A 15168-nucleotide genomic window follows, 5' to 3' on the forward strand; every position below is an offset into this window, starting at 1 on the left:
TCAGGGAAATATTTATTGATTGTTATATTTCTCCTAACTCGCCTGCATCCGAGGATCCTCTGAGCTGCTTTTTGAAATTCCCATCCTTTGAATTCTTTTCATGTGTCCGAGCCTTACAACTCTCAACTCATCTAATATTCACAGTGCCTTGTGAGGTGGGTAATTGCATCAAACCTTGCAGATGAGGAAACCGAGGCTTGGAGACATGAAGCGGCTTGTCCAAGGTCACAGCCTGGTAACAGCAGGGTCAGGCTTGTACCCAGGACTTGAACCCAAACATCTCAGCCCCTTCACTCTGCTATACAAAGGGTGGCCTGGGAGATGGGCATCTGCCCTTAGGAAATCCAGATGCCAGCAGGGGAATACAACCAACTCCGGTAAGCCCTACTGAGATTTGGGAGTTAATGACTGAATGGGCGGGAGCCACAGAAACTCCCATTTAAAACAAGACTTAAAGCTATTATACTTTTCTCTTTCGAAAGCAAATGTTAGAATTTCTGAACACCTGTGGCTATTGTCTAAGGCCACACAATGGTTTGGACATTCCCTGCTGTCTAGGGCTCCCTCAAACTCGTGAGAATCACAGCAACCACAGCTTTTGTTTTTGCTGGAGAAGCTGGAGCAAGCACCTTGGGTTCCTGTTATGGACTGAATGTGCCCCCCACAAAAGTGCATAGGTTGAAATCCCCAGTGTGATGCTACCTGGGGGAGGGGCTTTGGGATTAGTGCTTTGATAAGAGGCCACAGGGCTCCCTCACCCTCTCTTTCCTCCACGTGACGACACAACAAAGTGGGCAGTCCGCAACCCAGGAGAGGGGTCTCCCCAGAGCCCGACCATGCTGGCACCCTGATCTCGGACTTCCAGCCCCGCGAACTGTAAGAAACAAGCGTATAAGCCACCTAGTTTATGGCATTTTGTTATAGCAGCCCGAGCTAAGATAATACCCCCTCTCCATGCCTTCTCCTACCCCTCTTCAGCTTCCAGGGACAGGCTGCCAGCAGGAAGTACCTCCCACCAGATAAATCTCATCTCCTCGGACAGGTGATGGTCCCGAAAGACTGGGGTTGAGAGAGAGGTGAGGTCAGCGAGGCTGCTAAGGTTCTTCCTCACGACACACAGAACTCACTCATGACCTGTGGCCGGGGCTCCAACACACGGGCTCTTTGAGGAGGGACCAAAGTTTCACTCAAGGCATGTTAGTGTGGACACAGACCCTGCCCTGAAGAGACACACACGAGATGTCAGGAGTGCATGACCTCTGTGTTCAAAGGCCAGTGTGAAGGCTAGTTCAGGTCTGACCTCCAACTTGTAAGCTGGAGACCAGCAGGCTGAATCCATCTCTTGTGTTTTATTTGGCTGGCAAAGTGCTTCCAAAAATTTTTTAAAATTATTTTCTAGAATCTTCTATTTGGGAAAGTTCACAGTCTAGTGAGCCCTCAGGCTTGATGCGTGTAGGATCCTTTAAAAATGGAAAGTGAAAGTCTATTTAATCAAATTAAGTATGCATGTACACCTTTACCAGAAATTCCCTCCTGGATATAGATCCAAAAGAAATTGTCAGGCAGATCTGGAAGGAGAGGGAGAGACTCTCCACTGTGGGGTTGTTTGAAGGGGAAAAGGAAGTTTAGAAGCAATCTAGCCCTCCACTGCTGAGGGATGGATAAATGTGGTGGATACAGCAATTAGCGGTAACAGCCTAGAGGTCCATACAGTAACCTGGACAGATCTTTAAAAGCATAATGCTGGGAGAGGAAAAAAAAAATGGGATTGGGTTTTAGCACAATACTATTTACATAAGTTAAATACATGCACGTAAGATAATATAGTTTTCATAAAATCATTTTTTAAAAAAGCAAGTATGTCCAGCACATCGGGTGCAGAGCAAGGAGCCCAGAAGTGATCCAGGGAAGTAATAGAGAAATCCATCCAGATATCCTTGCATGGACCAGTGATGCAGGAACTGAGAAGTGGGCTTAAAGCAATTCTGAGTTTCCTGAGCCTGAACCTGAAAAAGCCTGGAGGTCTGTCCCTTAGGGGTCAGGGACGTGTCTCTCCATGAGTTGCTGACGGTGGGTCCCAGCCAGATGCCCTGGACCAAGCTGCCGAGGACCTTAACTAGGTTTATTCATTTATGCCTTCCTAAGGAGAGTCCCCATCTCGCAGCTGTCTTGTTCATCATCCCTGCCCTCAAAAAGCTCACAGCCTGGTGGGGAGCCAGGAAAGTGACCAGACTTCAGAGGTCTGGGTGTGGGGCGTACATACAGGAGCATCTAATGCAGCCTTGGGGGTCAGCAAGGCTTGCTGGAAGAAGCAACATCTGAGTTGAGACCTTTTGAAAAGGGGCACTGGCTGGCTGAGCGACTCTGTCTGTAGCTTGCTGTGGGACTTTTGGCAAGTCCCTTCCCAATTTGAGCTTCAGTTTGCTCATCGATGAAAGAAGAAGGCTAATTTGGGGGGTTGCTAAATTGTGGGGTGCCATGGATGTTCCTGAGGAGCCACTATAACATCCAGAGTGAACAAGCTCCAGGCCCCCAGCCTCAGTTTACCTTTTATGATGAACACAGAGATGTGCAGCCCAGACCCCCCTTCAAGGAACGACTCGGTGCCCCTGCTGCCAGGAGTGCCTCTTCCACATCCACCAGCTGCGGCGAGCCACCATCAGAGGTCACGCCCTTCCCAGAGGTCATGCCTTTCTCGTAGCCAATGACTGACCAAGGAGGCTGATGGGAAAAAGACCTGGCCAATGGCCCATTCAGACAACTGTGATGGACCCAAGTTAGCTGCAGAGCCCCCCTTGGGGTCAGCCTGGACCATCCTTGGGCCTGACTGCTCCCCCCGCCCAATCCTGCTTCCTCCCCCTCCCTCCTCCAGGTGCTCATATCCCACACACCCTCCCCAGTAAACACCCTGTGCATGAAACTTGTCTCAGAGCCTGCTTCCCGGAGAGGCCAACCTGAAACACTATTTGCTACATTAACATTTGCTTAGAGATTTCCTTGCTGGTCCAGTGTTTAAGACGCTGCACTCCCAATGCAGGGGGCCGGGTTCAATCCTGGTTAGGGAACTAGATCCCGCATGCATGCCGCAACGAAGATCCTGTGTGCCGCAGCAAGGACCCGGGGAAGCCAAATAAAAATAAATAAATATTTTTTTAAAATTTGCTTGGAAAGCAGCTAAAACAATAATACCAATGCTATCTGTTATCAGTCAATGATTAATTTTTAGTCTGTTGCCAAAAATAAGAAACTTCAAAGCAGAAAGACTAAATTCCCCTCCGGCCATATCATACAATGAGAGTAGCTGGAGAGTCGGTCACCAAACACCACTGGCCAGTGGAACACAGCTTCAAAACCTCAAGGTGAGTACACCTCTGGGTATACAATTCTGAGCATTAGATAACAGTTTTACTGTTCTTTTCTATATTAAGCTCTCCTGGGTATTTCCTAGTGGTTTCATTTATTAATTACCCTCACTTCGTGCAGAATTATTGATTTATGTGCACGAAGTTTGGGTTTTTTCTCTTTTTTTTTGCCTGGGGAGACTGTTTTCTTTGAGAGTCAGCCTTAAACGAACAGCTAAAGAGGTCACAGCCACCTGAACCCCCGGTGCCTGGCAGGATTTGTTGGAAAAAAGAAAAAGGAAGAAAAGGAAAGAAAAGAAAGGAACACTCAGGGAGGTGAGGGAAAAATAATAATAACATCAATCCTCATTAATTGAGCACCTACTGCATGCCAGGAGCTGGGCTGAGAGCTTGACAAAGTATGAGCTCACATATGGCAACCTTATGAGATGGGACATTAATAATCCCATCCTTTGTATGCAAGACTGAGGCTCAGTGTGGTTCCGTGATTTGCCCAAGATCCCAGAGCTAGTAAGTGACAGAGCCAAGACTTGAATCCACATCTTTCTGACTCCAAAGCCCAGGCACACAGCCCACAATACCTGTACCAGCTGAGTCTACCGCAAAACTCTGGAAGACAAAGTGTAAGGGATGAGACAAGAAGTATCCCCTGGGACCCTAGAAGAAAGGCCAGTTGAAACCAACTGTGCTCAGAGTGTGGCCTTACAATGAATTAACCTTTAGAGAGACGCAGAGGCCTTCTGTGAAGTGTGGAAGCCAGGTGTCTGGGGGACCCCAGGCGAGAGCATGTTCCCTGCAGCTCTGAGTGTTGAGGTCCTGTGCCTCTGGGAGGCTGGGTCAGCCCCCGAGTGCCCTGACCTCACCTACCCACCATCATAATTGTGCCCCAAAAAGGAGAGGCAGCTGAGCCATGCAAGCCCATCCCCAAGTCAGGCCAGACCTGCTCCTCCACAGCTTGAGGGTTACCATAGCAACTATTTGAGACATCTGGGATTTTCACTTAAAGAAAGGGTCCCTCACAGAGAAGAAGCAGGGAGGAGAGATGGGAGAGAGATTCTTGGAGGGTGTGGTGACTCACCGTGTCCTCTTCCCAAGTATGTAGGGGGCCCGAGTCATTTCAGAGAAGTGGGGAGCACAGAGGGTTACAGTCAGATTTTCCAGGGACTTCACACCTCGGCACACAGAGAGAAAACGATCAAATTTGCACAGCACATTGGGGGTAAACTGGAGGTAACTAGGAAGCACCTATATGGAACTGGGTGAAAAAACTATTACATTTTCTTTGATTGTATAATTTTGACAAGAAAAATAAGTACAAATTAATAGGGAGACTATTAAATATTGACCATGTAAAGAACAAAAAACCTCCCAATAAAATGTTTTCAAACAATTTAATGAGAAACTTGAGCTTTCTTCCATGAACATACTTTTTTTAATATCAGGCTTTCCGCGTGAAGTGGCCATACACAATTCTTGACGGGGGCTTTTTAATGATGAGCTCCTGAAATTCTAGAAAGTCACTGTCGGCAGGAAACTTTTGTTCACTGAGTACATGATAAAAAATGTAAGACCATTTTATAACCATTCAAAAATGTATAACACTTGAAATTATATGAAAAGAACCTAACAGCTCTTCTTCTTCTTTCTTTGACAAATGTAACATTGAAATTTCTTGTGATAATGTGAATGGATTGTGAATACAATCAAACATTTCATATCAAGTATTTCAAAATAATGATGAAGTTCTAATTTGCAGAGTGTGTGTGCATTGTTAGAGCTTTCTTGCTGAAGCTAATGTGGTTGCTACTAAAAGGACACATCACCTGAAAAGATTAAGCCTTAAGTTGCTGCCCAATGTAAAGACAGGGATTTGACACCTCCTCCCAGAGCTGATCCACCCTGGACATCACATCTGGCTTCCTTATCACCATCTTCATGACTTGACCCATGTTGGACTGGGCACCATGCTTCTAGGACCCCAAGAATGTGAATTCCTCTTTCAAGTCCAGGGCCCCCTTGTTCACAATAGGGAGCACACGGCTCTGCAGCTGGCTGCTGACACAGGTGTCCAGGTGGCAAATCACCTCCTCAAGCGATGCCCAGCCCAACTTGGTACCAGATGTGGCTCCTCCTCATGAAATCTACTGGAACCATAGGGATACCTGGGCCCTGTCTGGTAAGGGAACCAATCATCCCAGTTTGCCTGGGACTAAGAGGTTTCCAGGGATGTGGTTCTTTCAATGCTAAAATTGGGAAAATCCCAGCCAAACAGAAATGAGTCGGTCACCCTACGTAGCCACCTGAAGGCTGTAAGAATCAGTTCCTCACTGCACACCTGTAACTCATTCGCTGCACACACACACGGTGGAATGCTCTGGGTTAGAGCAGTGTTTCTCAAACATTCATGTGCATGTTAATAAACTGGGGATCTTATTAAATGTGAAGATTCTAAATCAGTAGTCTCGCAGGGGGCAAGATTCTATATTTCTAACAAGCACCCAGGTGATGTAGATACGGCTGGTGCGTGGGCCACCCTTTGGGCTGCGTGGGCTTGGATGACAGCAATGAAACCAAAGACAAGACTTCAGCACTGTGAGAGGAGATTTGCAGCCAAAAGCCCAGAGGAGCCAGGAGAAGAGCAGAGACGTGTCACTGAAATCCATCCCCACCATATGAAAACCAATCATCCCCAAAGGCCCACAGATTTGGAGAGCTGCTCTCTGCACAGGCCAAGCATCACTATTGAGGACAGATTTCCCATGGCCTCTAGGCAACTCTGAGTCAAGATCAGTTAACATCAGCTGAACCCTAGCATGGATCATTATAGACAGTTTTGGGCAGCAGTGAACTCATCAGGCCAGGTCCCTGACCTCATAGTGTTTCTAGGCTGGCTAACAGTTCATGCGGCCAAACCGTGTGTATACCTCTTCATTCATTCCCTTGTTCATTCATTTATTTGCCAAATACTAGTGTAGAACCTACGATGTTGTAGGTACTGAAGAGGAATACTGAGTGTGACCCCGGTACTGTAGTTTGGTAATACAAAGTGCCAGATACCCGGGTTGACCCTCCTATTGAAAACAACTAAAATATCTGGACAAAATAAGATAAAGTCTTCTTAAATGTAATATAAGCTGGCAAGAAAGTAAATAATGTCCAGGGCAAAAAATGCATTGAATGGAGGCAGGAACCAAAAAGTATGCAGAGTAGCAACTGTGTTCACCCCAAGGGCATTTACTGAACCCTGTGAAACAGAGCTTTGGTTTTCTTTGTGTCCTAGGGGTAAGGGAACGGCTGACAAAGATAGGAGTTACTCCCCTCAAACAGCTGAGACTTCAAGGGGATACACTCTTGGGTTAAGGACAAGGGAGAAATATCTATAACCCCCTCCTTCATGGGGACTGCAAGAAAAATGGAATGTCTTAAAACTAGGCATTAAATGGAAAATGGAAAAAGTAACTACTGAGAATTTGGAACCATCAGTCATCCCTTACACAAGTTTGTAACCAACAAAGTTGAATTCACACCACCTGGGTTGGCCCCAAACTCCACAAACCAAGAATTTAATTTACAGTGGTTGCTGCCAGGAAGTGCCCCCAGTGGCCTGGCAGAGGCAAAAAATAAAAAATATTCTTTGGAAGAACCCCCTGCAATCCCAGGTCTCACAAATTTCCATAAATAAAAATCCAAGGATAACAAGCAAACCACAGTACAAAGCTAAATAAATACCCAAGGAAACTATGCATTATGACTGAGAACCAACAGAAATAACTACTAACAGGACAGACTTGCAAAGGTTTCAGGTACTGAACTTACCATACAACTTCTAAAATAATTATGTGTGCTATATTTAAAGAAATAAAAAATACATTTGAAAATATGTGCAGAGAACAAGAAACAGTAAAGAATAACTAAACATGTTTGAAAAAGAAAGATAACATCTAGAAATGAAAAAATATTGTAACTGAAGTTAATTACTGGATGAGCATAGTTAACTGCAGATTAGACATAGCTAAAGAGGTAATTGGTGAACTGAAAAATAATTGCAAAGAAACTATCCAGAATTAAGCACAAAACACAAAACGGGGGCTTCCCTGGTGGCGCAGTGGTTAAGAATCTGCCTGTCAATGCACGGGACCCATGTTCAAGCCCTGGTCCAGGAAGATCCCACGTGCTGTGAAGCAACTAAATCCGTGTGCCACAGCTACTGAAGCCCGCATGCCTAGAGCCCATGCTCCTCAACAAGAGAAGCCACTGCAATGAGAAGCCCGCGCTCCGCAACAAAGAGTAGCCTCTGCTCTCCACAACTAGAGAAAGCCCACGCACAGCAACGAAGACCCAACGCAGTCAAAAATAAACAAACAAACAAACACAAAATGATAGAAAAATAAAGGGAAAAAAAGAATGAAGGATAGAGTAAGTAGGTCTAATATATGGCTAATTCAAATTTCAGAGGAAAATGCAAGAAAATGAAACAGAGGGAATATTTTAAAAACTAATAGCCGAGAACTTTTCAGAACAAATGAAAACCCACAAGTTCAAGATCAATGGATCCAAGCAGATTAAATAAAAAGAAGCCCACACCCAGATATATCGCAGTAAAACTTCAAACTCCAAAGTCAATGAGAAGATCTTTAAAGCAGCCAGAGAGAAAATACTGATTATCCTTAAGAGGAGCACCACTGGATGATGGCTGATTCTCATCAGTAGCCATGGAAACCAGAAGAAAATAGAATGTTATTTTTAACATGCTGTGAAAATAAATAAATAACTTGCAACCCAAAATTCCATACCCATAAAAGATATCTTGAAACATCAAGGATTAAAGACATTTTCAGATATACAAAAATTGAGAGTTTGCCACCAGCAGACCCTCACTTAAATTTATACAACAGGGAAATAAAAAGAATTCTAGAAAGAAGGTCTGAGGTGGAAAAAGAAATGAAGCAGTAACTGTATGGAGAAATCTAATCATGTATTGACATGCATCAAATTACATAAAAGTAATACAGCAAGAGGATTTTTTTAAAGGTAGAATTAAAATGCATGACAAGGGACTTCCGCATCTGCTTATGAAGAATTAAACTGCTACAGGATTTACCCTAGTACCATAAACAAGTGGGAAAATGTATCCCAGAAAAACCTGTTTTCAGACATTGTACAAACAGCACAGGACTGCTCCTGAAAGAAGAGAAACAAATGGGATGAGGCCTGTGATTGTCCCAGCTAACTACCTGGAGACAGTTTCCAGACTGCAGTGCAGAGAGGGAAGATGCAAAGAGAGCCCAAAGTGAGACCCAGGGGTCTCACTGAATTAAATAGACAGACATCAGAGTTTAGGGAGATTGATGTGGCTAAAATTTGTGAGGCAGGTTACCAGAGAAAAAGGACATGCAGAGGGAGAGAGAGAGAGATCCAGAGAGCTACAGAGGGTCCCTTTGAGTTTTTGTCTGAGTTCTGGTCTACACATGCATAAGGTGAAACTCTACAAGGGCAGGAAAGAATCAAGGGAAAGTAGTAGACTAACCAAGTCCAGGAGTCCACACAGAGAGGGAAATAGTTCATGTTCCCACCATACAGTGTGGTGACACCTCACAATACATGGGACATTGGATAGAGTCCTTAGAAGGGTCACAATTTAGTAGTGGCTTAAAATTTAGCCTTGAAAGGATCAGAAGGATCCCAAGTAACTTAACTGTGTCCCAGGACAAACTCCAATACTCTATAAAGGAACCCAACAAAATTCACCTTTCAACAAGAGAAAATGTATAATGTCCATATGCCAGTTATTGCCTCTTGGCTCTAAATGCACCCTTCTATGTCCTGCTTTGTGATACTGGAGCTGAGCCCTCAACACCCATCTCCTTTGCCAATTGGTGCTATGTTAGATTTTTGTCTTTAAAGGGTGCTGGAGCAGGTGAGGATGTATCACTAAAAGACCATTGTTGAGGAAGGAGTTTCTCTTCCCGGTTCTGCTGTGTTTTATCTCCACAGATATCAGTGGTGTTTAGGAAGCCTAGTGGCACTCATTCTCCAACAAGTTCTCCAGAAACCCAATAGACCACTTACTGCAGACTTATGCTGATCCACCAGTACACTAGCTTACTGGTCACTTGACAGGCAGATCCTTTAGATCAGCTATGACCACCCCCCCTCCCCACCTCACCCTCTAGTGAGCTTTCCAGCCATCTGGTGGACTGCCATTATGGAACTCTCTGGTCCACACTCTCTGGTAAGTTTCTTCTCCTCTGGCAGGCTGAGTGTTCCTGTGGCAGCCACATCTTCTCCAGCAAGGTCTGGATCTAAGCTGGAGGTGTGGGGGATGCCTCTTCCAAATTCTTAATTCCTTCCTTCTTTACTCTCCTTCAGCCCCAGAGGAAGTGGGACTTCCTGAATTTGTTATTCTTATATTCCTTAGAGTCCTCCTTTACAACCCTTTTAGTAATTAATCATATTTTACTTGCTAATAATTAATTATATTAAATTGTCCCTGTTGAAATTACTGCTGTGGTTTCTGTCTTTGCCTGGCCCTTGACCAATACATTCAGCATCCAATTAAAATGACTAGGCGTGCAAAAAAAGCAGATAAATATGACCCATAACCAGGAGGAAAAGAAATTAATCAATAAAAAACAGACCCAGCAATAATAGAATTAGTCATCAAGAACTTTGAAACATAAGTCTTTGAACATAACTTTGAAACATAACTTTGAACATAAAAATGTTCAAAGATGTAAGGGAGAACATGAATACAATGAGGAAAAATAGAACATATAAAATAAAAGATATGGCCAAGGGCCATACAGAGAGGAAAAATACAAATATGGAATTTTAGAAGTATGCTGGATGGGATTAATAGCAGATTAGACATTGCAAAAGAGACAATCAGACAACTTGAGAACATAGGATTTGAAATTATTCAAATTAGGCACAGAGAGAAAAAAGGCTGGAAAAAAATAAACAAACATTAGTCACCTGCAGGACAATGTCAAGGTGCCTTGCATATGTGTAATCAGAATCTCAGAAAAGGCGGGGGGTGGGGGGACAGAAAAAAAATATTTGAAGAAAAAAATGGCCAAAACTTTTCCAGATTTGATGAAAACTATAAATCCACAAATATAAGAAGTTTAATGAGCCCCAAAAAGAATAATGATAAAGAAAAACATACCAAAGCACATTATAATCAAAGTTGATGAAAACCAGGGATAAAGAGAAAATCTTAAAAGCAGCTAGAAAAAAAAAGATATTATATATAAAGGAAAAAAAATAAGAATTATGGCAGATTTCTCATCAGAGACAATACAAGGCCGAAGACAGTGAATCAAAATCTTTACATTGCTGAAAAAAACTACTAAGTTGGAATTCTAAAGCCAACAAAAATATCTTTCAAAAACGAAGGCAAAATAGACTTTTAGAGAAAATCTGGAAGAATTTATCATCAGCTGACCTGTACTCCAAGAAGTATTAAATAAGAAGTTCTTCAGGTAGAAAGAAAAGGATACCAGGTGGAAATTTGGGTCTATATAAAGAAATGGTGAGCACTCAGCAATAAAATGAAAGAGACCACTAATACATTCAACATGAATGACTATCAACTGTCAACTAAGTAAAAGAATCCAGACACAAAAGGCTACATATTTATGACTCCTTTTATACAAAATCCTAGAAAAGTCAAAACTATAGAGACAGAAAGCAGTTCAATGGTTGCCAGATTCTGGGGGTTGGGGAAGAAGATTGACTGCAAGAGGGCACAAGGGAATTTGGGGGTTGAACTTTTCTATGTCTTGATTGTGGTGGTGTATTACTATGCATTTGTCAAAACTGATCAAACAGTATACTTAAAATGAGGGAAGTTTATTGTGTGTAAATGACACCCTAATAAAGTTGATCATTTAGAAAAAGTCAATGAAGGACCACATATAATGCTTTAAAAATGCATCACAGCAATCACAGAGAAGTTTAAAAGAAGGCAAATGGAATTAAAGTGTATTAAGGTATTAAGTGTGTTTTTCAAAAGAAAGGTAAAGATATTGACTAATTTTAGACTTGGATTAACTGAGAAAGGAATTTGTCATTTCTAATTACCACTAAAGGAATAGAAGCAGATATGCAAATTTCTAATCAGTGGTGGAAAAAGATGTAATATACAAAAAAAAATACTGAATCAAAAATAAGGTTAAAAAAGTACATAATGGGTGAGACAAATAGGAAGCACAAAATAAAATGGTAGCTGTAAATTCAAATATATCAGTAATATAAGGCATGTATATGAACCAAAAGATAGAATATTAAATTACACAAATTCTACCCAAAGAAGGCTAGTGTTGCTATATTGACATTAGACAAAATGGACTTAAAGGCAGAAGAATTACTATGGCAAATAGGAACACTTCATAATGAGAAAAGGTTCAAATCACCAGAAATATATGACAATTTTAGATTTGTAGGCACCTAAAAACACAATCTCAAAATCATAAAGCAAAAAATGACAGAACTACATGGGGAAATAGATAAATCAATCTATCCACAATCACAGTGTGAAATCTTTAACACACCTTTCTCACTAATCATCAGAATAAACGGATTTTTTTTTAAGTCTGGAGACATATTTGGCCAATATGTTTAACTTGACTATACGGGTATATGTAGTCCACTATATCCAATTGTTGCAGAAGACACACTCTTTTACAACATTGTCCCCAGGCTATAGCTGAGACACTGAGGCTCAGGTTAGATTTTTGGCTTGTCCAGCAAGACGCAGTAGAACAAGTTCTCAAGGTGAGTCTCCTGTCACCTAAATTGCTAATTTTCTACTCTTCCTGGATGGTTCTAAATCCTCCTGTTCCTCTCTGTGCAAAGGTCCTTGTCCCAAAGCCACGTCCAGCTTCCAAAAGCCAGCCCAAGGCCAGAGTGACATTGCTGAAGGCTGAGGTGTTACCAAGGAAGGAAGAAAGCAGGAAGCAATGCTGGAAGAAGGCATTGTTGTCAAAGGCCGTGGAATTTGATGCTGGAATTTGCCAGAGGAGGAAACCTCCGACAGTTGGGTGTGGTTGTCTGGCTGTTCCCAGACCCACTCCAGGAAGCTCGAAGATTCAGGCTTAAGAAAACTCTACATCCTGCATTGCTGGAGACAGTGGGCTCTCCTGGACCTTCAAGAGGAAGAAGACATCTGGGCCCCCATGCTAAAAATGGTTGTTTGTGAATGGAAAAGGAGCACGCATGCAGGTGCCTTAAAGGGGGCAGAAAGGCCAAGTCCATCTGACCTAGTCGTAGCAGCTGAGCAGCTGACTTGGGGCCATCCCCAGGCAAGCAATTTTCCCAGGAAGTTAGACAATTTGGGGCATGTGGCCAGAAGATGGCAGGTCAACTCAGCCAACTTCTACTCTTGAGGGTTAGTCCTCTAAGCGTGCTGGAAGCCTACAGTTACTGTCCTTTGTGTAGGCCAGCTTGTCCTTATGCTTAGCAGCCATGGTGTGGGCATTTCTGGCTGTCCCCTACTTGTCTCCCCCTAGTTAGCCTTCAGTTCTAGGCCTTGGCTGATAAGGGTACTTCATTGACAGCTGTGCCATTTTGTTCAGGTATAACTTTGTGCATCAGCAGCAATTCACAAAAAAGAGCTCACAAAAAATGTATTCATTCAACAAATATTCACTGAGCGTATTCCAGGCATCCTGCTAGGAACCATGGATAAAATGATAATGGTGATGATGAAGATGATGGTGATGATGATGACAATGGCTAGCATTTACCAAGCACTCCCTATACACCAAGCACAGTGCTCTGCACTTAAATGCATTACCTTATGCAATCTTCAGAGTAGCCCTCTGAGGCAGGTATTATAATAATTACCTCTGTACAAATAAGAACATGCAGGCTCAGAAAAATTAACTGATGTGCCCCAGGTCACACATCAAGCAGTGACAGAGATGGGACTGGAACCTAGAACTATGCATTTTATCACAATGGTTCCCAAGATGAGTAAGACTTACTGTAATTAAGTCAAGTCATCTGCAGGTGACAACTCCCAGAAGCAAAAAGTGCAACTAGAGAGAGCCAGGGTAGGCAGATTGGAGGTTTTGGTGAAGGTTTAGGGGCTCTGTGAAGCCTGCGTAATTGTCCCATGTGTGCCCTGGGCAGGCAGGCTGAAGGCCCCCAGGCCGGCCAGCCATATCCTCAGTTTGGGCATTAGTCTGTCAGCTGTGTGTGTGTGTGTGTGTGCGTGTGTGTGTGCGTGTGTGTGCGTGTGTGTGTGTGTGCGTGTGCGTGTGTGTGCGTGTGCGTGTGTGTGCGTGTGCGTGTGTGTGCGCGCGCGCGCGCGCGCGCGCGCGCACACGCACACACACACGCACACAAAGCCCACCCCAATAACCACTCAGCCCATGGCTGCAGCTACACCCACTGGTGCATCCAAACCTTGGCTATTTGCCCATGAGGACTTGATTCCAACCTGCTTTTCAGCCCTCAGGAAACAGAAGCCTATGTGTTTTCTCAGTGGGTCTGTGAAGGGGCTTCATTACATCTTTTCCTTTCCAGTGAGGAAAGGCATTCCAGCCGGGAGAAATTCTTCCCCAGGGAGGGGATGAGTAGGGAATGACAGGTTTGTTCTGGACAATACCCTTTGGAGTGATGGGAAGTGGCGCCCAGCGAGCTCCGCAGGGTCCCAGGGAAGTGGGGTCAGGAGGCCAGAGTGTCTGCTGTGGCAAGGAAAGAAACTAGGGTGAGCAGGTGGGAACACACAAACAGAGGAAGGCCGTGATGAAAAGAATTGACAGGACATGGCCCTTAGAGCCATGGGGTGAGAGGAGCCCTGAGTGTGGGGACAAGACCAGGAAGTTACTCCTTAGGATCTAAGGCATCAAGGCGCTACACACAGACAAGGCGGGGGCGGGGCCAGCCCTGCCTACGTGGTGCTCTGACCACCATTTCCTGGCTAGAAAAAGGTGCCTCTGTGTCAGCAGGAAACAGCCTCTGGAGAGATGTGACTAATAGGGGGAAGAGTGCTTTGTAAACTGTAAAATTCTGTACATGTGTTTGTTCACCGTTATTTACCTTCTGAGCATTAACCTTGGAAATTGTAACAAGTGGCAAAGTGGGTGATGGCACCGATGCGAAGAAATAGGAAAGCCAATGTTGGCGTGTGGAGTTAGAAAGAATTATAGACTGCAGGCGGGAGTGATGTGGATTCTTGGAACAAAACCCAGCTCAACGCCCTGTCACTTTTGAGAAACAGGCTGGGAGGGCATTACCTGCCTCAGGTCTCATTCAGACCCCTAAGAGACCACCCCCTAGTGAAGGCCCAGGACAAGGAGGTGCTTCAGGTGGGAAGCACCTGTTTTATCCCTCCTTTCATTCTTGTAACCAATGTTTATTGGATACTATTGTGTGCCAGGTCCTGCAATTAAAAGTGTGATTACAACTGTGGTAGACACTATCAAAGAGATGTACATGGTGCCATAAGGGCCTATAATCAGGATATATAGGGGCCTATGATCAGGATAACTGAACTAATCTGATAAAACCAAGGAAGTGTTGATAATAAAGCTAAGATCCAAAGGATGAGCAGACATTAATTAGATGAAGAGGGGAATAGGAGTAACCCAGGCATGAGGAATGATCTAGGCAAAGACCCTGAAATGAGCCAGAGTGCCGTGTGCATTGGCTAGCTTCTGCTGCATAACAAGTCACTCCAAAATTTAGTGGCTTAAAACAACAACCAGGGCTTCCCTGGTGGCGCAGTGGTTGCGCGTCCGCCTGCCGATGCAGGGGAACCGGGTTCGCGCCCCGGTCTGGGAGGATCCCACATGCC

Source organism: Physeter macrocephalus, chromosome 16 (assembly GCF_002837175.3).
Source record: "Physeter macrocephalus isolate SW-GA chromosome 16, ASM283717v5, whole genome shotgun sequence".
In the NCBI taxonomy this organism is placed as follows: domain Eukaryota; kingdom Metazoa; phylum Chordata; class Mammalia; order Artiodactyla; family Physeteridae; genus Physeter; species Physeter macrocephalus.